Source organism: Amphiprion ocellaris, chromosome 3, assembly GCF_022539595.1.
Source record: "Amphiprion ocellaris isolate individual 3 ecotype Okinawa chromosome 3, ASM2253959v1, whole genome shotgun sequence".
In the NCBI taxonomy this organism is placed as follows: Eukaryota; Metazoa; Chordata; class Actinopteri; family Pomacentridae; genus Amphiprion; species Amphiprion ocellaris.
Window position 1 is genome coordinate 23,486,033 of NC_072768.1, and position 25,703 is coordinate 23,511,735.

Here is a 25,703-nt window from a genome sequence, read left to right on the forward strand (position 1 = left end):
GAGGGAACAGAGGAGGACAAAGCCTTAAAATTCATTACAACTTTTTGTTGCATTTCCTCTACAATGCTAGGCATTGGATTATATGTGGAACATCAAAAGCTTTAATTATCTTAATTACTGTTACAATTGCAAGCAGGAAAGCTCCTTGAAATCAAAGGAAAATGCAAGTGTTTCAGTGGCAAAACTAGTCGTTAAAATGCACATAATTTGAATGTTATATGAGAACTTTAATTGGTTAATTCATGGTTATCAAGGGGCTTTCTTCATTACAATTCAAGAGGCTCCTTCATGGTGGCCATATTTTCACTAAATGAACTGGATGCTTTTCCGCCCTCAGTGCAATAACTCATTGCACAGACGGGCTCATCAGCCCCACTCTACCTACACACTCAAAATTAATATGGCAGATCTTTTTGTTCAGAGCCGACAAACTGAATATTAGAAATACCTTGTCTGTTCACTTGTGACACTGATTTATTGTGTGTACAACACTTTACCTGTCACGGTTCATTGAAATCTACTCCAATATTAATCTGATACCTCAAGTGGGATTTCAGTTGTTTCCTTTTCCATAAACAGCTAGACCAAAATATTCTGCATTAGCGTAAACCAGGCAGGACGTATGAACTATAAAAGGTATTTCTTTTCTCACTAGCATTTCACATCATTCAACAACATGAGACAGTGAAAGAAAGTTTGGAAACATAATTGTTCTTTTCCATACAGGCACTGTGCAGGTATTTCAAAAACAGACCTGGCATTCTTACCAATTAGCTCATAGCATTTCCCTTTGGAGCACAGCACAAAGAAGACAGAGAGGAAGCAGGGTGTTTGATGTTTTCATTTCTAATTTGATGAAACATGTGCAACCTCCACTTTTGCAAGTGGACATGAAACACTCAAACTCCTGTCCTGATGAAGTGAATACTGTGCAGACGCAAAAACATGGACATGATCCAAACTTTTTTGAGAAGTGCCTGCAAATCACTTTTTAAAATAAAAAACAAGCAACTTTTAACTGCCAGTATTGTTGATTGCCAATTACACAAATTAGGCTGCCAGGAAGTTACTTTAGAGAAAGTCCAGAGCCTGAAATTATATCCAGATGAAGTGAAGAATTAGATGGAGTTTAGTAAAAAAAAAAAAAAAAAAAAAAAAAAAAAAAAAAAACATACTGAGTGTATTTATGCTTGATCAATAAAGATGAATTTGTTAGAAGACAAAGTTGCAGCCATGGCGGAAGACACTGCTTCGAATATGGATGCTGATGCTACACAGTGTTGAAGCTACAAATTCTGATGCTTCGCAAACATTTCACCAGTTACAACTCTGTCCGAGTGGGAAACCTGGTAACAATATTCCCTTCTCTTCCTGACTTATAGCATGAATGATGGCCAGCAAAATGTCTTTGCTGCGTCAGGGACTATAGCCCCACAAACTAACCCACAAAATGATTTTTTTGTTAGTTTCTTCTATTGACCGTTGACCTTTGGGTGTAAAATGGCACCACTTAATCATTTTGTCCATATAGACTTTTGTTTGAAATTCTGTAACAACAAAGGTGTAATTCTTAAGTTAAATCCAACAATGCAGTGTCACAGTAAAATCAAATCACTTAATTCTTAAGTCCAAGTGAATGTTTGTGTGAAATTTGAAGAAATGTCAGCAATGTAGAGGCATGTGAACTACAAACTCAGTTGAGAAGCCACTGCCCTCTCTGATTCTGACCATAGGCAGCATCTGTGATCGGTGTTGTGAGAAGTGTAGTTCTATGCACCTGTAACCAACTCCAACAGCGGTGTCACAGTGTACTGACACACCCTGGAGTGCACGTCTCCTTCACAACAGCAAGCTGAACTCCTAAAGCACTGGAGGTCAACAAAAACAAGACTTTCAGCTGGTGTTTACTTTGTTTATGACAGTTCATACTTTATATTTTGAGCACTGGAAAACAAGACCTTAGATTCTCCTTATTTCCAGCATTTTTACCAGTTGGCGCAGGGAATTAGACTGATAAAGGAACAGCGGAGTTATGTGACAATCTGCATATGTTTGTCTGTCCATCTGTTTGTCTGTCTGTTCGCAACATTACTTAAAAATTTTCAGGGAAGGTCAGAAATGACACAAGGACCACGTGATCTGATTTTGGCACTGATGTGGCTTATTGTCTGGATCCACAAATTTGTTGAAGATTTCTGTATCATTGCGAGATAACAGCATGGCGTCACTGTAACTATAGCTACAAGTGAACACTATGTCAGCTGCCTGTTGACGATCACATGATTGCGATCCTACTACAAATCCACAGGGACTTACTTGTCGAAAATGATACAAGGAACAATAGATTTAAATTGTGTGGATGTTTCCGAGTCCCATCAATTCCCGCCGTCCGCTACATATTTAGGTCACGAGATTCGATATCTGTACATAATGTAGACATGCATAACGCACACCTGTGCTCAGCGCAAAGTCATTTTGTTTGTGTGTACATCTATATTAAATGGCCACATTCTATGGTGCCGGGATTTCTGCCACAAATTTTTTCAAGATTTCAGCCGTCGGAAATGACACGACTGAGCAGCCTTGGTGGAGTACTGTGCTCTCTGAGTGCTTTTTTTGTTTCAACTGCAGCAAGGCTGTAATCCATAGCTAACAGAGGGAGATGGCTAAAGTTAAAGCTACAGTGTGCAATGCATTCTACATGCATTTTTCTTCTATTTGTTTAAAGTCTTTTCACATCCATCAATAAATCAAGTATTTGAGTACATTCCTACAAAAAGCTGTCCAATCACTGCATTTGGTCTGCATGACATAATCGAGTGGACTACAGCACCTTCCTGCTTGCGCGCACTCTGCCAAGCCAATAACATCTTACACTGCTCAACCTTCCAGGTGATCTTGTCTATTTGTTTATTCGTCTGTCTTTCAGTGCTCGTTGTGGTCTCCATCCTCCTCCAGTTTCTAGGGTAAGTTCAGACATAATGGTGTATCTATTCGCTGCCTATCTGCATTGTAACCTAGTTGTGAGCTAATGCCATTTGATGCTGTTTATCTCATCTTACTCTATATTGGCTTCTAATGGGGTATTTTGCACATATAGTGATACAACCTATTTGTATGTGTTTATACATGAGGTAGTTTTAATGTACCACCTTCCTCCCCACAAATGTTCTTCTTATGGATTAAACCTCCAGCTGTACTGACAATGTATGTTCATGTGTTATTTGACTGGTAGCTTTGGAGAAAATCATAAGGGGTGAAGGGCAGATTTTTGTGGTGGTTTGCTTTCAAATTATGTTTATTCATACAATTTTCTAGCTTTAATAAAATTGGCAAATTTCGCATGCATTTACATTTATCTGAATGTCTATGTAGCCAGTGTTAAAAGGCCTATGAATGGGGGACAGCCTTAGGAAGTGCCATGCCCTCTTGTCTCAGGAGTGTCCTGATAATGTGGCGGGGCTCGCCCTGAGGTGCAGGGGATCTCGCTACAGGACCAGATGACACTCAGGCAGGTCGACTCTTTAGGGCACAAAGCCCAGTTGACTTGTTCAGCAAAGCCAGCAGTGACTGCCAGGGGGTTAGAGGTTAGTGTAAGCTGCTCTGGGCCACTGCAGCCCACTGACTCTGAACAGCAGGGTCAGCTGTGGGGCTGCAGAACCCCTCTGCAAGGTAAAGCGCTCAAACAGAAACACACTAACAACAGAAGTATGATAACAGGAGGGAGAAAAAAATAGGAAAAGCCTTTCATGGGGATTACGGTTGCTCTCAGCGTGTAAAAGGTAGGATTTCATCTGAATCACACAACTTAGACATACAAGTAAAGATTTTCAAAAGCACAGTGTATATGACTACGGCGATGTTATGGTCTGAGATCTGTCTGTCAAGGAGGCATCAGATGCTATTGAGGAGGCCTATTTCATAAATGAATGCGTGATTTGTCAGACTATTTTTTTATTCAAGAGCACACACAAGTTTTATCAGTAGTGAAAACAGAGTCTCTTTGTGCAGTTATGTCCACATACAGTGGTGGAAAAAAGTTTTTGGACACCCCATGCATTTGTGAAATATTGCATTAAGAATCACTCTTGGGTCTTCAAGTGCAATTTCTTTTAGTACAATCACAGCCATAATACTAAACAAACCCTAAAAAAGCCATTAAAAACTTAGAATTGATTGATTCCATAAAAATATATAAGAAATTTTGAGTATTGGGTCATTTTGGTACCAGTGATCCACTGATGAAGGCCGTGCTTTTTAATTAAAAGACAGACTTTTTGTTGATGTGCTTCGTGTCTACATAAAGCCAGCACATTTGAAAGTTCTTCAGAGACAAAAATGACTAAAACAAGGAACCGAACACAGGAAACACACCTGAAGATGCAGATTCTGAGCCAGGAAGGGTACAGCTGCTGCCAGATAGCCAGGAAGTGCAGATGCAGTCCTTCAGCAGTTGGATACACTCTGCAGAAATATAGACGAACCAACAGCTTGGAAGACAAACCAAGGGTTTCTTCAGCAAGAAATGACCACATCTTGATTTACATGTGCCAGGATGCATGAGTGCTGCTGGTGTTGGTCATCTCACTGTCTGTGATGGTACAGTGTGAGTTTTCAAGGAAAAACCCACATGCTCCCTTCTGCTTGTGCACTGTTTCGTCGAAGTCAAAATTGGATGTTTCAACAAGATAATGCCCCTTGCCACACATCCAAGGCCAGTAGAACTTGGCTGCAGGAGCACAATATCCAGGTCTTAGTGTCCAGCTCAATCCCCAGACATGAGCCCCATTGAAAATCTGTGGTGGATTATCAAAAGGTCTGTTTTAAAGAGTAAACCAAAGAATTTAGTAGAATTAAAAGCAGTAATTCAAGAAGAATGGAACAAGATTACCCCTCAACACTGTGGAAGGCTTGTGGGGAACATGCCAGCCAGGATTAGAGCTCTACTGCGTGCTAATGGCAGGACTACTATATATTAATTTGATGATGTGATGATTTATTTTTTGTTCAGTTTTGAACACATTCTCTGTTATATGTTGACTTTGATACCGACAATGCTGAGAACTGACATATTGAAACTGTGAAGAACGTGGTTTTGTTAGTTTTTCCTGTGAACAATAAACAAAATATATATATAATTTGTATTTGTGTCTGTCGAATGCAGTCACACCTTTTGAAACACAAAAAAGATTTTTCCACATCATAATATTTGAGATTGTGTAAAATTTTAAGGATGTTTGAAAACTTTTTTCCACCACTGTACGTGTTGGTTGTGCTCAGACCTACAGCTACTACAGCAGAGACTCCACCAGTCTGCATGTCATTTCCATATTTGCATAGAGTGGGGAAAAAAATGCATTATGAAATCAAGACCAAACGCATTTGCTGACATATTAATGAAGCCCGATGGCTAAGAGAGACAGTGCCACTACAGAGATACATCTCTTTAGCCCCGAGCATGTTAACAGCAGTGTCGGTTTTCCTTGACAAAGTCCCTCAAGGCTGCTGGTGCAAAAGATACTTGAGCTTGAGGAGCGGGGGAGTTGTAGGGTAGAGAGCTCCTCCCTCAATGCCACCTCTCCGCACGAAAAGATAATTGTCTCCTCCTTACCCAGAGAGGTGGGTGTATTTCTGTGACCTATGCTAGGTACTCTTCCCCTCTCCTGCAGAGCCTCAGATGTCACAGTGGTTTGCCATAATTACTTTTGCTGATAGAGGTGAGAGAGGACATTTGCATCAGATGAGGCGCTGAGTGGTTGGGTCTCCCCACTCGCCATATGCAGCTTTTAATGTCACCGTAATCTCTAAAGGTTAGCACTGGCAGCACCAGTGTATATCTCCACAACTAGCTGAATCAGTGGTTTGGAAATAGGTTTGACATTGAGTTCGGGTAAATGCAAGAACACACACAGTCACAAACACACACACATAAACACAAAACAAGCACAAAGGAAAACACTTTAAAAGAGATGTTGTGCATCTTCACTCACTCTGACGTCTTTTGTTGTCCCTCTACACTAACATTTGGAGTGAGATTGGCAAGGTCAGGGCACGATTTCAGCATCCATCTCTTTAAAAACTCTTTGGACTATAGAGGTAAACATAAAGAACAAATACTCCTTGCACCTTTGTTGTCAGAGGTGGTTTTCACCTTTTAGTATCTGCTGCTTATAGCTGTAATTTGCCTGAAGATGTTTTAACACTGTACACGTTTTCAACATCAATGTTCTGAGCCGAGCTTGTTATTTTGTAAATTTATGGGTTCACATTTCATGGAAAAAATGCAAGAAAATGACAATTTAGAAAATTATTTGAGTTTGACAAAAGTATAAATAAAAAATAAATAAAACAGACAAACAAAAAAAACCATTTTAAATGCTCATCATAGCTTTTCTGTTTTGGTTGTTAACAGTTGTTGGATTGTAGTCAATACCACTTAAGACAAGCCCAGATGGGTCCAAAAGTGCTTAAGTTGGTTTATTCAGTCTGAGAAGAAGGTAGAAATAAAATGTTCTTGCATGATCTTAGAAGCTCAGCTTGAAATTTTAATGTCTTTGTACTATTCAGGACCACAGCTGCCACCGAGGACAGGAAGGCCATGTTCTCTGGCTTACATGCACACAAATACATGTGGTGTTATATACACAGCAAATCCAACAAATTTAGTCTTTCTCTGGCGGTGTGGTATTTGGCAGTACTCCGCCAAGGCTGTTCATTCGCCCATATGGCATTGTCAGAAATGCAGCATTTTTTTTTCTTAGACATGCAGCATTTGTTTATTAGTTATTGATGATCAGAAATCATGGAAATGTAGAATGTGGCCATTTAATATAGATGTACCCACAAACAAAATGATGACCTTGCACTGAGTACAGGCATGTATTATGCATGTGTACATTATGTACGTGTTGGTGGGAATTTACTGAACTCAGAAACACCCCCACAATTTAATCAATTGTTCTTTATATAATTTCCAACAGATAAGTCCCAAGAAGTCCACGGTGGATTTGTAGTAGGATGCAATCATGTGATCGTCAGCAGGCACCTGACATAGCGTAGTGACGACAAAATCTAATCACTTGGTCCTTGTGTCATTTCTGACCTTGACTAAAAATATCATCCAAATCCTTTAGTCTGTTTTTGAGTAATGTTGCGAACAGACAGACAAACAGACAAACCAACGGCAATCGTCATATAACTCTGCTGTGTTCCTTAGCGGAGTAAATACTCATGACAAGTACATATTACAGGTAAAAGGCATGCATTTTAAACTTGAGCTTAATGAAATGTTGAAAGTATTGACAACAATATCACTGGACAATTCTTTTAATTTAATTTCATTTGCAGGAATACTTAAATGTTGTTGGTAAGCCAGAAAAATATGAAAACAAAAATAATGCATCAACTTTTTTAAATTGCTAAAATATATTGTATACACAACCTCAATCTGAAAAGTAAACTGTTCAATAAATGCGAGCAAAAAGTTCAATATTTCCCACAAAGAGTTGCATAAAATGAAACCACCAAGTACAAGGAAATCAAAATGGTAACTAAGAGGAGAATTTGAATGCATTTTGTTACTTTCCACCACAACCCATGTGAACAGTGATGCACATACAAGTCATGTCTTTGATGTATGTATGTATATGCAATTCCCCCACCCACTAATCCAATAAATATTCCCCTCTTCACTTCAGATCAGGTGAGCCATTCTTCCCAATCAACCCCCTCCAGGTTTTCTGTTAATTATCCCGAGCACAAGGCACAAACAACAATTACAGCTTCTCTCCCCACAGCCATGGAGAAAATGGGCAAACTGGCAGGACTCCAAACCAACTTTTTAGATTGGTTGCACTGATGAGTCTAACTATTGTAGTTAGGTGCACATTTTCATGTAGAATGATACATTTGACATGCTTTGTCAGTTCCACTACATATTCTTTATTTTATGCGTTCCATCTTGTTTTATTTTACTTTTAGCTGCCTAGTGCTTTCGTGTGATGTTGTCTCTCTAATGTTTTTCATTATCTAATTTTTTTGATTTTTAATTTCAAACTTTAACCCTCAATCTTATTCTTTAGTTTTTAAACTGCCTAGATGCCTTGTTTGACATGAGTGCTAATTATTATAATTATAATATATAATTAACTAATTATAATGAATAATTAGGTAATTATTCACTTAATCTATTATCATTTTCACTAATTACATTAATTGACTGCTCTGATTTGTCTCCTATATTGTTTGTATTGCATGTTTTGACTGTCAAAGCACTTTGTGAATGTTGTTCTTAAGGGTGCTATATAAATAAAGTTATTATTGTCATTATTGTTAATATGTAAATGACTGTGAACAGGAATAAAAGTGTGGATAAATGCTTTCTTTGCTGAACCTGTTCTTTGAACCTGCTACAAACTGCCACAGGACAAGATTCTTCCAGATAGAAAATGTAGATGCTCTATACTCAGCCTTTGACTGCACTCATTGCAATAAATGAAATGAATAATTTTCTCCAGGTTATCATGTTTGTATTTTCTACAGGTTGAGAATTTATTTGTGGTTGTGGGTTGACGTGGTGTGACCGATGTACCTGCAGGGACTCATAGGTTAAAGGGAGTGTAGGCCAGGCTGATTACTGAAGTTACAACTTACAGACGTTCCCTGAATGCCTCACATGCATTTGTCAGCCTCTTGTCACCACTCAGTCACTGGGGAAAAAAAAGTGTTAGTATGAAAAGAGTGACAATCTATTTTAAAACTGAATGATGTTATCTACACTACCGTTCAAAAGTTTGGGGTCAACCAGGCAATTTCATGTTTTCCTTGAAGACTCACACTTTTATTCATGTGCTAACATAATTGCATAAGGGTTTTCTAAACATCAATGAGCCTTTCAACACCATTAGCTAACACAATGTAGCATTAGAACACAGGAGTGATGGTTGCTGGAAATGTTCCTCTGTACCCCTATGTAGATATTCTATTAAAAATCAGCCATTTCCAGCTAGAATAGTCATTTACCACATTAACAATGTCTAGACTGTATTTCTGATTAATGTTATCTTCATTGAAAAAACATGTTTTCTTTCAAAAATAAGGACATTTCTCAGTGACCCCAAACTTTTGAATGGTAGTGTACCTCAGGTCACTCAGACACACACACACACACACACATACACACACCTGGTAAATGTCAAGCACACTGGTGTGACAAATGAAAATGTTTAGTTATATTTGACAGATTTTTAGTGGCACGCATGACCAAAATATCTGCACGCAGTAGCCCTGTACTGAGTAGGTTTCTGGCTGATGGGGTTCATGACGGTATATCTATTACATGTTGGGCAGTTGTTGAAAAGGACATCTACAGGCTAGAACCACTCCAGCAGAGAAGGAAGGATCAACCAAAAGTACTAGAAGTGAGTTTAAAGGGTATTTAACAAGCACAATCATAGACACGTGATCAGTACTGTATTGTAGATTGGAATGATGGCTTATAAACAAATTCAATATTTGATAGTTAAGTAGACAAAAAACATAACTATGCTGTCACATCTAATGTGAAAATGACATATATTGTTTTGCTCATAGTTGCACAAGTGTACAACATCAAAAGTGGAAAGAAAGAAAGCACTTACAAACCTCGGAGGGCTGCAATTTAGATATGTCCTCGAATCCACTTAACAGTTGTACACTGATGCTGCAGAGGTGTACAAGCAACAAAGCCTGCAACTCTCTGTCTTTATGCCATCGTTTTTATTCATCCCAATCTCCCACTATGAGAGAACGGTTCTGCCTCGCACAGTCTCTAAGTCCCACACCTCCCAGAGCATACGCGTCTGTTCATCACACTTTCTCCATTCTCTTCTTGTTCGTTTCTTTTTTTTGTTTCTGGTGACATTTTCGCAGTGCCAGATCTTTGCCTTGAGACACTGTGAGTGTGCCCACACCTCTCCGCCCTCTGAAACACACACACACATGCACGCACGCACGCACACACACACACACACACACACACACACACACACACACACACACACACACACACACACACGCACACACACACACACACACACACACACACACACACACGGAGAGCAGCAACAGCTTCCTCGCCTGAAGCCAGGCCCCTCTGTGCTCGTCTACCTCAGAGAAGCTGAAGCTTGGCATAGAGAGGAGGCTCCGGTGGATTCTGTGCTCCGCCTGCCAATGCTGCTCTTTTGATCTGCAGCCAGCTGATGACAGATCTACATTAAGCTCATAGTCTTCTCTCTTTCGCTCTGCTTCTCCACTCCTCTTTCCTGACACCGGGGCAGCATGTTACTGTAAGTCCACAAGCAATGGTGGGAATCGACATCCCTGTGGGGTCGGAACTGCGAGTCTCCTCTCACACCGAACTGAGAGAAATACAGAATGCTGAGTGGGTTTCCAGCTTGCAGAAAAATACCATGTGGGTGTAAACCAAATATAGTGCTGTACCAACAATCCAGGGGGAAGGTTTACACATCTCATGTGTGCCTCCAAGAAAAATCCAGTCCTTAACATGTTCAGGCTTAGAGAGATCTTTTTTTTTCTTTTTTAGATTAATTTCATTATGAAGAGTTGTAATTAAAAGTGGTGGAGTTATGTGATGATCCGTGTACATTTGTCCATCTGTTTGTCTGTCTGTTTAATTGCAACATTATTCAAAAACAGACTTGGATTTGGATGAAAAATTTTCAGGGAAGGTCAGAAATGATACAAGGACCCGCTGATTAGATGTTGGCAGTGATGCGACTTACAGTCTGGATCCACGGATTTGTGAAAGATTTCTGTATCATTGCGAGATAGCGGCACAGCGTCACTGTAACCATGACAAGTGAACACTACGACAGCTGCCTGCTGACAATCACATGATTGCAATCCTACTACAAATTGACCGCTGCGGACTTACAGGGACTCCATCGGATACAAGGAACAACTGATTAAATTTTGGGGGTGTTTCCGAGTCCCATCAGTTCCCACTGCCTGCTACATATTTAGGTCACGTGATTCGGTATCCGTATATAATGTACACATGCATAACACACGCCTATGCTCAGTGCAACATCATTTTGTGTGTAGGTACATCTATGTTGCCGTTTAGTATATGGCATTTCTGACAATGCCATATGGGGGAATGAACAGCCTTGGTGGAGTACTGCCCTTTCTGAGTGCTTTTCTTGTTTTAAATGCACTCCATTAAAAAAGGTGACTTGACTTGATTTCCTTTCAAGCTCTCACACAGCCAAGTGAAGTCTTCTAACCTCAGCTTTCTATCTGACCAACCGTCATCATCAGGTGAATAGTGAGTCAAGTTGTTTGCAAAGATGTGCAGAACTGTACTGAACTACCTTAATGTTTGTATTATGGAGCCTCTATCCAACTGATAAGAGTTGATGAACAACAGAGCATTCCAGCAGAGAGTGAGAGCGATGGCTAACAGCTGCTGATGAACGAGTAGTGACGGGCAGTGATGGAGCCTCGGTATTAGAAAAAACACAACCAGCTGTTATTTCTAAAGGGGATCATCTGCTTATTACTACGCCATCCAGCAGGAATAACTTGCCATCACATTATTTAGCATGGCGGGCGGCTTTTGAACGACGTGCGACTTTGTGCTCGTAGGTGAAAACCCTGTCTTTTCCCGTTCAGCCACTGCTGTTTTCAATCGCTTCTTTCAGGTGTTGTGATTGAGAGTATAATTCTAGAGATGAAGGAGAAAAATCAGGAGATCATGTTTGGCTGGGGCTCGGCGTATTGTTTGTGTTCGTCATTACAGAGCTGTACTTTGATTCACTGGGGGCAGTGCTTTTGTGTGGGCTCTAAATTGGCAATCAGTCTGTCACATTACCATTCAAATGGTCAGTGCAAAGCTCCAGTGTGGAGGTCATGGCCTGTCTCAGTCGAGGAGAGAATGCTATTATGTTACACTCCTTAAGATCACTAACTATATTTTAGTGGGGCAAGGAGAGTATAATAATGCACAAAGACACTCACATTGTGTATATATTTCAACACTGCATTTGTGTACAAATTTGATGAAACTCTTTGTTTTTTCTTTTTGCAGCAGTACCTCAGTCTCCCCTGACACTGGAGCAAAGGAGGAAAGCGTGCATCAGGATACATGAGCACGACGGTGAAAATGAGACAGAACAAATGTAAGAGTAAACATGAGAGTCAGGGTGCTTGTGGGCTCAAGAGGGAAGAGAATGATGGCAGCAACACGTTCGTTGTGAATACCTAACACTCATAACTCAGCCTCTGCATTCAGTGGCTGCACGGCTGTCTGGATCTAGCATACATTATCACTGCATCTATCGTCAAACACCCTAAAAATGTCAGCAGGAATGCATGCGCGCCTTTCTTTCAAGCTGTCTGTGAGTGCACTGCTTCACAGTTTAACAGGCATACAAATGCTGTATGGAAATGACTGCATTAACCCCTATCAGTTCGCCCTGTTTCCACTAATGTGGTTCACTTCATGTTTGGATGAGTTTCACAGGATACTCAGAAGTGCGTTTGTCCGTAATCTCAGTCAGTTTTACCAAACAATTATTTGCATTACTGCCAGCTTCAGAAATGTGTTTTTAGCTGCCTTTTGTTGAGGAGAGCACGTGTTAATTTCCTGCCCTCATACAGTAACCCATGCCATGTGCAATGTCCTTTCAAACCCAGCTCTTTGAGGCTTCTCTGATTTGAAATCTAAGCACACGGTCATGCTCTGTGCCATGCTGTCCTGTAGAAGAAACAGCTGTTTGCATGAATGTTTAATGTACGCCCACACTGGCGTGCCATTTCAACAGATGAGAATGTAGAGGATAACCTCGATCGACGATTTAAGCTGTTTCAAGTCCCTGCCGTTCCAGAATGTCAAACGTCTCATTCACTGGAGTGCACCACTTAAAAATGTTATAGGTTAGAAAAACAAAAACAGCTACAGCACTTTAGCCAGGCAGTGAACCAGAGCTCCTACATCAACCCGGAATTTGTGGGCACAGAAACTATAGAAATTACATTACTCATGACATTTGACATCTGACCCCATGGTAGGATTATTTGTATAATGTTTTACAATACAGAAATTTGATAGAGACAGACAATTTCAAAATTTCCATGAAAACTCACACTTTTATTCATGTGCTAACATAATTGCACAAGGGCTTTCCATATATATATATAAATATATATATATATATATATATATATATGTATATATATATATATATATATAGATAGATAGATAGATAGATAGATAGATAGATGTTTATAAATACACATGTATGTAGTTTGGTTAGATACATTCATAATAACATAATGTTGTAAAAGCATAACATGATATTAAAACTTCATCACACCACTATATAATACTAAATTGAATTCTTGCTAGAACAATTTATTAGGTTGCCTCCATAGTGATGGCCGAAGATGCATTCACTGTAACCTGCTTCTACTGACAGTGGTGAGTTTATAATTCCAATAACAGAGGACCATATACAGGCGCAGCGATAACTGATAGCTCAGAGCATACTGAGGTGATGAATTGACTTCACCTGAGCGCTAACCAATAATCAGACAGGCTGGCTTAGTGAAATGCTGCAGCATATTGAGAAAGAGGCAGACACAAACACACATTCTGCAGCTTATTTGTCAGTTTGTTTTGTAGTCTTAATTTGCAAGAAAATTTAGAGGCCCCTTTGGGCTTTGCGTCTCACCGAAACAATAAGTATTTTCTTTTTCTTCTCACCATGTTCCAACACTTTTATGCTATTTGTCTGCAAAAAGCACTCCGGTGAAATAAACTAAAAAGTAAACACCATAAGCTGGAAAGGTTGCCCTGCACAGAAGAGCAATGCGGCTGTCAATATGGCTGCAGGTTTACAATTGTTGTGCTTGGCAACTGCTGTCTGTATCACACAAGTGTGAAAAGCAATAACACCACCAAAGTGCAACTGTTGGCGGTCAATATTTTCTCTCCCTGATAAACCCTCTGGGCAGGAGCGTTCCTTCGTCTAGCCAACACAAATACAGCTTTGCAGTTTCAATCTGTCACACTGTGTGAATATGAAGCCAAAAAGAAAGAACATATATATATATATATATATATATATATATATATATATATATATATATATATATATATATATACGTCTAAAACCTTGTCTTGCCACTGTATTCTCAGTTTCAATGAGGAGTCATCCAAATGTGAAGTTTAAGCATTGCCTCAGGTAAAGACCCACCCTGCCAGTGTCAACAGGGTTAAAACTTCTCCCTGCTAAAAGAAAATGATTCTTCATTGCTGCTTTGCTGCAAGTTTCATTCAGTTTACCTTTTCTAATGTCACTTTTTTGCAGGAAAATTTGATTTTTAGAAAAGCAATCTTAAGCAGCTACTCCAAACTAGACACAAGCACAAAACATATTCATAACACATATGCAGAAACTAGAGAGAGAGAAAAAGATTACCTTCTAAAAGTCAGATGTGTTTGTGGGAGAAAGTCTGCAGGTAGACCTGGACAGCATACACGGACACTTCTGCTTCAGGTGTATCTGGGAGACAAAGGGAACCAACACATCAAGGTTATTTCACAGCTGTTAGGTTCTCAGTGCATCATGATCACACATCATTTACAGCATCCAACTCTATGGACACATCAATATATTGACTTGTGAGCAATCCATATAACTCATAATGATGGAAACACATATCAGTGTGTAGGAAACATGAGATTTACAAAGTTTGCACAGATATTGTTGTAACTAACAGCACCCACACAGTGTGCACGCACGCCCACAGACACATGCATTCACACATACATACAGTAAACAAGCATTCAGCTCCCAGAGCAGCAGTGGACTCGGCAGACTCTGCTACCCAGCGGCTTACTTTTGAAGATGAAACTCCAGAGCCCCCTAAGGAAAACAGCACTTTGCCAGGGATGTCCAGGAACGTTAACTGTCACCGTCTCTCTCCACGCTCAGACACTGACGGCTGTGATGGGAAGGCACAGCGCTCCCACACTGAGGCAGGGTAATTGGCTAGAGATGATGGGCCATAAACATACATCACAGGGGCGGCGAAGCGCCAAGCAGACAGCTAACTAAGGCTCTCTTTCTACTGTGTGGCTCTTGTTTGTCGTATGCACATGTACACACACGCTCCTCATTGTCTATTCTTCCCGGGATATTCACGCTCTTTGAGCACATGGGCTGGCCCGCCATTATTGCAACAGAGAGAGAAAAACCCTGCCACTACCTGCAATCTATCACAATAAACTCACAAAGGCTCACTGTACATTTTGTGTGGACCTTTTCACCATACTTGGCATCATGACTATAACCCAGAGGATGCTCCTTCCTGCCATTATCATCCACTGATATATAATAGGCACTACGCATTCAAAATGCATCATCACCATAACAGATAGGATGCCCTCTGTCTCGCCATTACTACCACCACACAGTAGTGGATAATAGGCTATCCATTCCTGCGGTGCTATCGCCACGGTGCAGACTTTCCTTCCATTACCATAACACTTCTGTCATAATAAGCAGAGAGAGCCTTCCAGTCATGACCACAGCTCTCCGAGAGGAGGTCAGTCGTGTCAGACTGTTTGCTCACATGCTGGTAATTGGGAGAAATAAGGCTGAGCAAGGAAGTAACACTGGAGCTCCTCTTCCTTCTCAGTGGTCTGCTGTGCAAGGAAGCTTTTTGCTATGATCCAGCAGTGCTGCTGAGCCATCTGACATGTTTAAAAAGCAGGGAAATAATAAAAGATATGGGAAACAGTGCCAGTTAATTTGGCTCGCAAAACTGCTGCTGTTTGCACCATCTCATGATGCAGTCATAATGGATATTCCCTCAGATACAGCATGCCCTATTCTACATTGTCTAATGCCATGACATCGGATGAGGATTTCATCAATAAAATTCACTTCATTCGTCTAATCCTCCTTCTACTGGGATTCCCAGATTTAGTTTGACAGGTCTTGCATGACCGCCTTTTTTTTTTTTTTTCAGAGACAAGAGACAACCAAAAGACCCCTTCACTGTCTCAGCAGACTGGAACTTCAAGGGGAAGAGTAAAACCGATGGCAGGGAGCGAGAGAGACAAGGGGGTCCAGGCAATGCGCTCATTATTCAGAAAGACACTTGAGGCCACAGGAAATGGCACACTTCATTTTTCTTGTCAAACTTTGGCTGGCTTAATGGCGTGTTCACAGCAAGTGGTGAGACAAAGGGATGGCGTGGCCAGGTTGAGACGTGGAGGGAGTGCCGATCACGATGGAGGCCGCCATCACAGCGGCAGTGACCCTACATCCTTCTCAGTGGCAGACCACCTGAGTTGCCAAAGCTGCTGAATGTGTTACAGAGGCAAAATAAATGTGTCTCATCTTTCATGGAAATAGACAGCAAGTATAGTAGCACTAGCTTTCAAAGAGCAAAATGAAATATGGTCTCAATTATACTCTAACTATGGAGAGGCACAGATGTTCCTATTGTTCCTCCCATTCCACATCCTCCTGAACCTTCCCTCATTATTGCCTTCATTACCGGTGCCATCGATATGGCAGGCGGCTGCCAGAAAACCTGGATGTATCCACAACTCATCATCCAAACACCAATTAATCATCCACTCAGCAATTACAAAATATACCTTTCATTGATCTTGAACACACTGACACTTTTTCTGTTTAATTTATACACCAGAAGCTCCTGCAGCAGAGGCTAACGTGAACTGCAAGCCATGCAAAGCAATCGCCTCCTGCTCTATATAGCCACTGGACTGGAACTGTGCTTTGATCATAGCGATGATGGGGCAGGTGTTTTGGTACAGCTTCATGTCAGCAAGAAGCCTCATTCCATTGCATTCCAATCTCCAGGCATGGCAGTGGGCTGCGGTGTCAGACAGCCTCTTTTGTTCAACTCCTAATTGGGGTAATTTATTGTCCTAACAGGCAGAGCAGCTGTGGCTTTACAGCGTAGCCCCAATTAAATCCAGATGCTGGAATGAAAAGATGGGGCTGAACGTGACTAGGGGACCAATCACTAATATTAATTCAGATCTCTGTGAGATGAATATAACAAGCTTGGATGAGAGATTCTCTTCAACACACTGCTTTCACAGTGATATTGAAAATGTGCAGATTTGATGAGGATTCATGAAAATCGTCGCAAGCAGACCTCAGGCAGACGTTATGCATCATTTCTAGTAATGGATGCAATTATCTGCCAGATTAACCACAGAAACAAAAATCTGCAGGGACACCTGACTGTGCTAGAAGTGTGACTGTGATACATCCAAAATTATTAGAACTTCAAAATTTTGTTATAGTTTCTGTGTTGTTAAAGAAGTTTTTCCCAGAAAAATGGCTCTGACAGAGGATCAGGTGAATATGAGCGTAAGATCTGGGGAATATGAGGAGCAACTGAAAGAAATCAGGTCGCTGTGAAGATTTCTCCAGGGCTGGGCTAACCCCGCCATACTGTGCTTGGCCCGCCTGCCTCTTCGGTCCAGGCTCTTTAGACGAAGAGCCCCGGGGACAGACACAAATGTGAGTAACACAGAGGATAGAGGCAGCACGAGGTCACCACCTCAGAGCTGCAGCTCACAGAGAATCCACAGATGCACAGCGACTCCTTTGGCTTGAAATTCACAGGAAAAAGACAGAGAGTAATGAGAATTACCCTGGCGAAGATGTCCTTTTTATGTTCATTTGTCTTCTTTGTGAAGTTTTAATGAACTGTTTATCTAGTCTGTCACTATTTACTCTAAAAGCAGTGTGTGACATCTTAAATGCTATTATAATATTGAAATTTTTTCTCATACAAAGACATGCCTCTCTGACTACTGCGTGTGTCCATTTCCTTTTAATTCAGTTAAGTGCTGTTAATGCGTAGCAACTGAAAGCGCAGCAGGGAATACTAAAGAGCACAGATGACACTGTGGCTGCTGCTTTAAGACAGGTATGAAAAATACTAAATCGACACTAAAAATCTGTTCAAACCTCAAAATTGACTGAGGTGGCAAAACCTTAAGGTGTTGAGTGAAAAACAGAACGCAGCTACTTGTTATTCCGGTTGTTAATCTTTTGTACTAACAGAGCAGCACCTAAACAAATTTGAGACAAGCCTTTTGCTGCCTACTGTAGATTTAAAACATCAATTTTATTCGCATTAATCAAAACATAACATCATTACAACCTTTATAAATATTAAAAACGTCAGTGCAGGTTTGGCATTCACCGTTATAACCATATTAATATTCAGTTGCCACCAGCAAGATAAAAATATGCTGTCACTGAGAAAAATTGTTTAATATTTCTGTTGGAGCTGCTCTTATAATTGAGAAGTATTTGCAGATAATTTGTATTTTGATATTTTTAATTAATTTTTGTTAAACTGCCTACAGAGAGTTCAACATGGACCAACAGCACCCACAGAGAACTCTCACTTTTGATTAATGAATATATAGAGCAAGAACATTATATCTTCTGTTAACGGTAAAATTGATTAAGATATCTGAGTGCAGCCTATATTTACATTTAACATGTTTTATGTGTTTGGGTTTTGAGTAAAATGTTGAAAAGAACATGGACTATAGAGAGTTTTATAGATTCATGATTTATACGCTACTGTTTAAAAGTTTGAGGCCATCTAGAAATGTCCTTATTTTTGAAAGAAAATCAGTTTTTCTTTCAATGGAGATAACATTTATTGAATCAGAAATACAGTCTAGACATTGTTAATGTGGTAAATGACTATTCTAGCTGAAAACAGCTGGTTTCTAATGAAATATCTACATAGAGGTACAGAGGAACATTTCCAGCAACCATCACTCCTGTGTTCTAATGCTACATTGTGTTAGTTAATGGTGTTGAAAGGCTAATTGATGATTGGAAAATCCTTGTGCAATTATTTTAGCATGTGAATAAAAGTGTGAGTTCTCATGGAAAACATGAAATTGTCTGGGTGACCCCAAACTTTTGAACGGTAGTGTATAAATGAACTGCTTTTTATAAAGTGCATGTTTCAGCTGTCTCACTTGTTTGAATTGCAGAATTTTAACTGCAAGTTACAAGTCAGATTACACAACAGCTGCTAAAGTGCAATTCTAAATCTTGAGAATATATCTGAGATTCTGTATACAAAGTACTTATATTACATTACCTTCTTCTAGTCCTGCAAAACACAATCTTTACTGAGGCGGTGAGAGGTTGGGTGATGAGAATGTGACATGACAGCGACTGGATCCTATTCACACTTGGCACCAGTGAAGAACACAACACCTTGCTTGAATGATCCCTCCTCTTGAGATGAAAGATGGAAGGAGTTCACGGACTTGTACATCCCTGTCGCACCTTCCTCTATTAGAATTCACTCTCGGCACGGAACTCCTCTGAATCCCATTACTTTCCTCATTGTACAACAGACATCAAACCCCGAAGACAATATAAAATACCTGTTTGCTGTAGTCTTGACAGCGGTGGCTATGCTCCGTCTTCAACTTAACCTCTCTTTCCTCCCTCTCACTCTCTCAGACGCAGTCAAAGTCTGTTTGAGTGCAAAGAGCCGTAAGCGGTCCGATTGGATGGCAGGAAACCTATGTGCTTTATGAGGATAAAGAGCTCTGACCCAATTAGCTGTCTTTGTTAAATAAAACTCCACTGGCCCTCATTTAAACCACCACATATCCCCTCCCTCCCTTTTGCCCCTCCTCTGCTTGTGTTTTTACAGTACAAAGTGATTACAGATTTAATTAGCTGAGGACCTTGCTTCAGGGAGACTCCTAAATCCATATTGATATTTCCGCGGAGTTTGGAAATAGAGGCCTCGACTGTGATGATGACTTATGAGGGTGGCTGCAGAAAAACATAATGAAAATATGATTTGCGACTTTTATCCGGCCCTGTTTACTTTTCCTCCTCAGGCTAATCGTACTGTTGCAGGATGATGCTGTGAAGTGTGCAGACAGCGAGGATGCCATCTCACAGGTAGAGCTGAGGATTCAAACAGGCCTCTGTCAAGATGGCTGCTTTTCTGTTTTTGACACGTGTAGTGCTGCTAAACAACTAAAACGCACTAACCATTTACACATGAATTCATGAAAATATGCTTATTTCATATTTTCATAACTGAGAATGCAGTCTAGTTGTATAGGAACCTTGTTTCCAGGGACAGGGTTATAATTATGCATACAGCGGTGCTGAAAAGAATGTGAGGAATTACGCAACTAAAAGGTTTGCTCAAAGTTATGTTAAAAAGATGGTTACAGTGAAAAAGGAATGTTAACTCTTTGAGTAACACCGATTGAAATAGACAAAACTGTTGAAATGTTATATAAGGAAATCGTCCAACATGGAAACAAGAAAAGCACTCAGAGAGCTCATATGATTTCTGACAGAAATCTTTAATAAAAATGACCTTGCGCTGAGCACAGGCGTGTGTTATGCATGTGTACATTGTGTACGGATACCAAATCACGTGAACTAAATATGCAGCAGGTGGCGAGAACTGATGGGACTCGGAAACACCCCCACAATTGAATCAATTCTTCTTTGTATCATTTCCGACAGATAAGTCCCGAAAAGTCCGCAGTGGTCAATTTGTAGTAGGATCGCAATCATGTGATCGTTAGCAGGCAGCTGACGTAGTGTTCATTTGTTGTCATAGTTACAGTGACGCCATGCCACTATCTTGCAATGATACGGAAATCTTTAACAAATCTGTGGATCCAGACTATAAGCCGCATCACTGCCAAAATCTAATTGATTGGTCCTTGCGTCATTTCTGACCTTCCCTGAAAATTTAATCCAAATCCGTTATTCCGTTGAATAACGTTGCTAACAAACAGACAAACAGACAGACAAACATACGTCGATTGTCACATAACTCCACCGTTTTCCTTGTAATAATAATAATCAGAATCAGAAATTTTTTTACTGCTAAGTAGGTTTTCAAATATGAGAAATTTGACTTGATGTTTTGGTGCATAATAGTGGAACGCTTACAAAGAAAGAACATTTTATAAGGATAAAGATTTATAAAGGAAAAGCAAGTGTTAGAGGTCAAAAAACAGCAAGTGTAGCAAGTTCAAGGTATCATAAAAATAATGAAAGTAGTAGAGATATATTTACAGTGTTATCTAAGTGAGACAGCTATGCAGATTGAGTAGGAATGTGCAAAATTTCTAATGATTTGTTGATATTGCTAATTTTTTTCTTAAAACTTCTTCCAGGAATTCTTCTTATCAGACACTGGGCTTGGCAGTCTTGGCATTTGTTTTGAATGTGAGGTCTGTTTTACTTATTGTCTTTTCTCATTTCTGAGGAAAATTATTCAAATTTATATGTTCAGACATCACGTGAATATACTTTATCGCAGCTACCACTGAATTCGAAAGCTTCAAAAATGTCATGTTTTTGTGTCAAGAAGGGACAAGAAATTCTTTCTAGAATCACTATAATGCATCACTTTCAAAAACTGAATAAACAGAGAAATCCATAGTAGAAGAGGCAGAGATGTTATTCATAATACACCAGATTGCAATGCACTCAGAAGGAACACTGCATTCTTGGTAACAAATCAGACTCTTCAGGAGAATAATACCTCGCTTGTGGACATTATTTCTATGTTTATTTTAACACAATATTTTCTAATTGAACCTGAAATACAACTGGGTACATTAGGTCTGTCTGAGTTTGCCGAGGGATGTCGAAAGACATGTAGGGAAATATCGGAAGCCAGGTCAGCTCCTTATGCTGAATTTCCCATTGATTTCAAATTTAGATTAAAAGTGTTCCCATTATGACAAGGCAGAAAGAATCTTAGAGTGCACTCTAAAGCGTCGGTTCCAGCATGAAAGCCTTCACAGAATGGTGACAAAAGCTCAAATGAAAGCCTTTCAACCAACATGTCTTGTGGAAATGCAAGTTTTGTTGTTTTTTTTTAACTTCTCATTCTCTCATGTATGTAACGTCAAAGCAGTGTGCTGTGAGTTTCTTTTCATCATGACTGTACTGAGCATGCAGTACGCTGGTGAACGGCAGACCAGGGGAGCTGTGAGGCAAAGTGCCAGAGAGGAAATGAAAATGAGGGTGAAGAGTATGGAGGTGTCAGAATGGCTCGTCAAACTCACTGTACGTCCTATGAATATTTCACTACTGACACACAACAGCCTCTCACCCCAAACTGCACCCCTAGAGACAAACAAAGACAAAGAAGTGGAGGCAAATAGATTCTCTACATATATACAGCGGGTACATAGCTACTGTATATAGTGAAATAGCCAGATGGATAGCTCTCTATCTCCTCACACCACTGTCACCCCACATGGATACCTGTCTCAGGCTTCATCTCGCAGCCCTAAATTTCATGAGGCAGGACTGACAGGAAGAGTTCTCCACAGCTGACAGCGCTGCCTTCCAATGCCGACAGGGGCTGTCTGAAAGCTCACCAACATCACAAAAGCAGGTAACGTCCAGGACAGGCCAACAGACCTGCACACAGACTGCTTTCAAACACACAACACATCCCCTATTGCAGATCACATGCACCCTCTGTATACATGCACTCATGCAGAAATGTGGTGCAAAGAGTTCCATAGGAAAATTTTGCAGCTCGCGAGAGTCTTCTATTATTCTCCTCAGAAATAAATCATCTTGTTATTGGAGATTACTGACTACTAAGAAAAGCAGGAGCTCTTTTGCTGTGCTCAGAGGCTTCTCAGGGTTTTCTCTTTACCAACCTTATGGAGCAACAAATAGACAAAAAATGGAAAAGAAAATGTTGAGCAAGAGGCAGGTTAACCCTGGATAGGCAGCCAGTCCATCACAGGCTGAACACAGTGTGAAGTAACAGTGGTGCAGGTAATTTACGATACATATGAATGAAGCTTCCATCCAGATATGCACTGAAAAGGAAAATAAAAAGTATGTACCAAAGATACCAACAATGTCTCCTCTACGCTAACTGTGATGTACTATCACATTAGAAACTTCACCACCACAGCTCATAGAAACCACAAAGTTACATAAAAAACAAGAAAAGCACTTAGAGAGCGCAGTACTCCACCAAGGCTGTTCATTCCCCCATATGGCATTGTCAGAAATACAGTATTTATTTATTTTTTTTTTTAGAAATGCAGCACTTGTTTATTAGCTATTGATGATCAGAAATCGTGGCAACATAGAATGCAGCCATTTAATATAGATGTACCCACAAACAAAATGACCCTGTGCTGAGCAGAGGTGTGTGTTATGCATGTGTACGTCAATTGTTCCTTGTATCATTTCTGACGAACAAGTCCTGATAAATCCACAGTTTGTAGTAGGATCGCAAACATGTGATCGTCAGCAGGCAGCTGACATAGTGTTCGCTTGTTGTCATAGTTACAGTGACGTTGTGCCGCTATCTCACAATGATACAAAAAATTTTAACAAATCCATGGATCCAGACTATAAGTCACATCACTGCCAAAATCTAATCAATTGGTCCTTGTGTCATTTCTGACCTTCCCTGAAAATTTCATCCAAATCCCTCAATCTGTTTTTGAGTAATGTTGCTAACAGACGGACAAACAGACAAATGTACACCGATCACCACCTAACTCCGCCAAGGAATAATTAACAAAACTAGTGCAGTGCCTGCTGTCACAGCCATATTAGCATGAGCAAAGGGAGTAGTTAAACTCTAAAAAGACTCCCAATATGGCCACTTCTCATCCAAACAACTTTAAAATCAATACTGCTATTCCCTGTGTCCAGAGCAAGACACCTGCCAGGTATGAAACACTGTACATCGGATGCACAGATGTTAAGATGTATGAGGGCAAGACAGAGATTGTCTCATTTGTTTGGGAGATATGTGGCAAATCAGTGAGTGTTTATGTGGATCTTAGAAGTAGGACAACTCTGAAATCAGAAAAAAATATCCAGGCTTGAATTTGACCACAGAGATAAATTAGTGAAATTGTGCAGGCTCATTTATGAGTCTATCATGTTTTCTTTTGGATCTTACTGTTAGCTCAAGAGCTGATTTTTTTCAGACAAATAAAAAATAAGTGCATTGAGCGAGGAAAATTAGGTTTTTATCATCTCAAATTAGGATCAGGCTGAGATGAAATGGAGGCCATCTCTCAGGCGCTGAAATTAGGAAGTATGAGAAAATGGTCCAAATCTCATATTGATGTTAAATTGAGCTCAGTTTTGTCTAGGAGAAATAGACTGGACAAAGAAGATATTTTAGCTTATCTTTTGACTTTTCCTTTACTCTGGGATGTGTAACAAGGAGGGAAAGTGTGTCTTTGCTGCTGTGTTAAATAAATTAAGAAGCCTACAGCCGAGACGTCAACCATTGGTTTATGAACTACCATTGTGAAGTCTCGAGTTTGACATTTTCCCATCGCTATGGAATAAGCGAGTGGTGAATCAGATGGTTGAATCCGAGGTTATGTCCATGTTTTATATACAGTCCATGATTCAACAATTGTAATGTTTTGAGTTAAATGCTAATGTCAGCATGCTGATGTGCAGTGCTGACCTTGCAACGTTCAACGTATGATATTTACCTTGTTCACCAATTTTCTTTAGCATGCAGACATCTGTTAAATTAGCACTAAACACAAAATATAGCTGAGGCATTAGTTTTGCATGTACTTGGACACTGGTAGAAATAAATTTTTTGAGCAGATGATGATCAAGTTAATGTCCTGGTGGCTCTACAGCAAATAATACAGAGGAAAGTAAGATACATTGCTTGAGAACCACAAAATAGAGACAAATTTGTGCAAATCCATCTAGTCGATGCTGAAATATTTTACTGAAAAAGTGAAAATATTGGCCTCATTGCTGATATATCCTTAAGTATATCCTTCAGTGTCGAAAGGCTATTATTAATGACGTGTAACCAATCAGATAGTGCTGAGGATAGGCTGTTGCTTAAAATCATTGAGAGGCGACCACACATAGAACACAGCCAAGGAAGTGCATTTAATAATTCAGTGTTTTTAGCTAAAATACTGACAATTGTAAAAATGCTGCATTTCAGCTCCAATAATCAGCCATGTCAATAATCGGTCAATCCCTAATCACAAGAATGCATCTTCTGGACATCACTGTTATCCATCCAACAGTTAGTGAGATATTCCAGTCAAGCTCAGTGGGCCCAAATCCCTTTGGGTGCTATTAATATCTGTACCAAATGTCGTGTCTATTCAGTTGTGTCGACCAACAGACTGAAGCTGCCTTCTCTGGAGCCACACCGCTCGCCATCACCTACTTTGGACTGCTTTTCTGGACAGCCTTGTAGCTGCTGGCCAAACAATGCTTGGTTAGCTGCCAATGCTTCTGGTAGAACAGACACCCTTATCTGTCGCAAGAAAAAGTGCCACATTCAAGCTGGAGCTGGTATTAATTCCTTATTCAGCTGAGACAAACACACATAATGTATACGGGTCCAAATCCCAACCTGCTTCCACTCAGTGAAACCGTCATGTGCTGAGACAATCATGCTCCACTAGTCGTATAACTCCACCTTCTCCAGGGAGCAACAATTGCTAAGCTAATGCCATATATAATACAAAGATCATACCTATCAAATCAAACAGTCATCATAAACTTCTTACTTCTTTGAACAGAATGTCTCCGTTGCTTATTGAGCTACACTGAGGTGAGAACTGTTTCCTT

General features: G+C 40.1%; 1 protein-coding gene across 3 annotated transcripts in view; it reads right to left on the reverse strand.

Moving 5' to 3' along the window:
• mgat4c (mgat4 family member C) overlaps positions 1–25,703 on the reverse strand; it is a 119,822-nt gene that overhangs the window by 42,151 nt on the left and 51,968 nt on the right. For all 3 annotated transcript variants that reach the window (XM_023274099.3, XM_035949908.2, XM_023274098.3), the window contains one exon: positions 14,484–14,567. The gene's annotated coding sequence lies outside the window, so the exon portion shown is untranslated. The remainder of the gene's footprint in view (positions 1–14,483; positions 14,568–25,703) is intronic.